Raw genomic sequence first — 3,856 nt, forward strand, 5'->3', positions numbered from 1 at the left:
TATATGAAATGCTCTGAAATGTTTCAGAAAGAAAACAAAGTTTTCCAGTTAAAACTTCACACTGTCTCGTTGGAAGCAAAACTTCCAACCCTTTTTGGCTGTGTTTTCTAAGCAAACTAGAAACTGCTATGGAAACTCATGCAATAAACTGGATTCTCAGCTGGGTTATATTGTCACAGAGAAGCACTGCATACTAAAAACATTACCTAACATCAGTGAGAAGTGGCATCTAAAATTTCAGGAAGCCTTAAGCTGCACTGTTTCTGTTCCCTCTTTGTTAGATAAGAAGCATCAACTCTTCAGCTTGCTGGATTAGTGTGAAAATTTAATTTATTTAGTGCTTACAGAGTTCTCATGTGTTACAGAGGTGAACAGCATAGGAAACCCCATGAAGAATATATTTTTGCTTTCTCCAAAACAGTGTCCTGCAAATAAAGCCTGAAGCCAAACAGGGAGCAGGGAAGCAAAAGCAAAATGTTTACTCATTAGCTGAGCTTCTCCATCCTAATCACAGAGCAAAGCAAGAGGGAGAAGCATGGGAAAAGTTTTAGCTTTTGTGATTTAGAAACGTGCAGAAGGCTGAACCAGTGTGGTGCAGGCAAACTTCTTTCTGCTATTTCCTAGCATCGAACAGTTTGACTCTGCAACAATAATAGAATATTTCAAGTTGGAAGGGACCCATAAGAATCATCGAGTCCAGCTCCCTGGTCCTTGCAGGACTACCTAAAACTAAACCATACAACTAAGAGCATTGTCCAGATGCTCCTTGAACTCTGACAGGTTTGGTGCCATGACCACTCCCCTGAGGAGCCTTGTCCAGTGACTGACCACCCTCTTGGTGAAGAATCTTTTCCTAATGTCCAATCCGAACTTGAATGATGTTGTGTTAATATTAATAATTAAACTGGATAGTATGCTAATTAAGCCCAAAGGTCATTCAAGTCAATCTTACTGCAGCCATTAAGCTGTTGCAAACAACAACAAAGCCAGCCAATGCAACATTACCTGTCATGTCCTTAAGAGACCATTATAAAATACCTGGCATTTGCCTGCCTGCTGTCAGGGCTGCAAAACCTGCAGCCGCCAACATGCAAAATGAAGAAGTACTGCACTTCTTCCATGATCAAGATAAGAGTTCTTTCTGTTATCGTGTTTTTTTGACATCTCCGAAGGGATATGGCCTTGAGGAGAGGAGGCCGCCTCTTGGGTCTGTCTGGTCACTGTCACCACCAGACAGCTATGTAAATAGAAACCTCTCTTGAATGAACAGAGGCTGGTAGTTGATAAAAGAGAGTTCATAGGTTGCCACAGTTAGACAGCAAGGGACATTTGAGCAGAACAGAACCGAGAATGTTCCCAGAGGAGACAGCTGTGAAATTTTTCATTTGGTTACGCAGCTGCTCAGAGTTTGTCTTCACTTGATTACTTGCATAAAACTGGAGAACCTCCCAGATTGCTGTGAGGAAAAGGCAAGTGATGAGGATGCTTCACCGTGAAGTACTTGCTCTGCTGTTTTGTGTTAAATGGAGGAGAAAATCTAACACAGCATATGAGGATGGCAGCTTTGTATGACTGAAGCTAGATATTTGATTTGCTGGGCAGTGCCATCTTCTATATTTCTGGAAATAGAAGCCTACTGAAGATTGCAAGTAAACAAATCCATAAAGGAGTTGAAGTTGGAGGCCATTGCTCTGGCATTTGAGTAGTACTGGAGTAATATCACGCCATCAGGCATCTCCAAGCATGCATAGGTTTTCTCCTTACGTTATTTTCTTTTCATATGAAACCAGTGAAGTAGTATCTGAGTCAGATGAGAAAGGTAGCATTAGGGCTATAATATTCTATAAAGGTGTGCCCTGGTTTGAACCATGATTTTGAAGATAAAGGAGACCTTGTCTTTCAGATATCACAGGAAGTGGTTAAAAGATCAAGAATCTGAATGCTGTCAGACTCATAATTAGGATAATAGTAATGTCTGTAGCACACAAATGCTGTGATCAGGTCAGAATGTCAAAGGCAGAGAGGCATTTCCTGGAGATGCTTAAAGCCTGGGTCCATGGTTCAGGAAGTTGCTTCCACACGTGCTTGTTCCAGCTGAGAATGGTACTCATGTAAATGCTTAACTTTAAGTGCATATTTAAAGCAGAACCCATATTTGAAGTGATTTGGGAAATGTGCATAAGGAGAAAGAGCCTGGGATTCACCAACTGGTGTAGGTACTGAAAAGAAGTCAAATAAATCATACATCCTGTAGCTAAGAGGTTCTCAGCTACATGTCTTGAATAGAGTTAATTTCAAGATTTAGCTGTCTAAATTTAGGCATTCATATTGTAGCTGCATAACATCAATATGAAAGCTCCAGTGATGATCTAGTCAATACTAGGGCCTAGAGAGATATTAATCCCAGTCTGAACATCTGCATTTGGTCTGCTGAACAGTTTTCTGCATCTATTGACTACAATGGGAGCACTGACACCTAGATCACATAGCAATCACCTGCTGTGTAGGTGCATATCAGATTCTGGAACTGAATCCCAATCCTGACGTTTAGAGAGATTAAAGTGTTCACAGTGACAGAGGACAAAACTCTTCTCTGATAATACGGAGATGAGAGCATGCTACCGTGGAGCCAGACACTTATTTTATAGAGCAATGAAACACTTTCCATTCAATAGAAGCATTTTTGTTGTTTTAGTGAAGTCACCATTTGAGCAGGGTAGGACTGCTGTAACCTTTTCCATTTGTCTTACTGACAATGTTCATAGTCTGTCATTGTTTAGCATGAGGAGAGGTTGATCTCCATACTTTATCTATGCTACCATTGCATCACTAAAGAAGGTTGGTATCCATTATCAACGTGGTTCATCCTATGGACCAGAGAAAGAGATTAGGGCAGTGAATGACACCGGGACCATGGTTAAGGTTGGAAGGGACCTTAAAGCTCATCCAGGTCCAACCCCCCTGCCATCAGCAGGGACACCTTCCACTAGACCAGGTTGTTCAGAGCCTCATCCAACCTGGCCTTTGATTGCTGTCATACAACAGAGTTTTCTCTTTATGATACTGGTACATGGAGAAACTACCTTGGGGAACCTGTATTCTGGACCATTTGAAAGCTGCCTTTTAATAAACAGAGGAAACAAACTGGCTTGAGTTATCCAAGAACCTTGGGCTGATCCCTTGACTCTAATGTGTTTAGTCATGCAGTAGTTCCCTGTGAGCTGTCTCTCAGAGCAGCGTTCTGATGGTTGTCTTCTTCCCAGTGCTGATCTGGCTGAAGTGGAGTGAGGAAGCACAGCGCTGTGCTTTTCTTCATTCAATGAGTATTAGTTTTCTGGGAATAACAGTGCTATAGTGGGAAATGTTTAGTTTTCTAAGATACTTCATCACAATGGTATTTCTTAGTAATCCTCTTTTTCTCCCCAAATCTATCATCTCATAGTCTTTTTTCATTTTCTTACAGGAGGAGCTGGGCATCGCCTGTGAGTTGCTGGAGTCAGACTTCCTCAAGTGCAGCGTGGGATTTCCTTTCATGAGATCAAAATCAAGGGTAATGTTGTGTTATTTCTGTGTTATTTCTATTTGCAGACTGATGGTCTGTTCACGTCTTTGTCTCAAAAAGATGAGGACAGGCTTTTTAGCAGGGCCTGCAGCGATAGGATGAGGGGTAACAGTTTTAAACTAAAAGAGGGAAGATTCAGAGTAGACAAAAGGAAGAAATTTTTTACAGTGAGGATGGTGAAACACTGGCCCAGGTTGCCCAGAGAGGTGGTAGAAGCCCCATCTCTGGAGACACTCAAGGTCAGGTTGGACTGGACTGTGAGCAACCTGATCTGGTTGGAGATGTCCCTGCTCA

The sequence above is a fragment of the Antrostomus carolinensis genome, unplaced genomic scaffold (assembly GCF_000700745.2).
Source record: "Antrostomus carolinensis isolate BGI_N321 unplaced genomic scaffold, ASM70074v2 scaffold5044, whole genome shotgun sequence".
Taxonomy (NCBI): domain Eukaryota; kingdom Metazoa; phylum Chordata; class Aves; order Caprimulgiformes; family Caprimulgidae; genus Antrostomus; species Antrostomus carolinensis.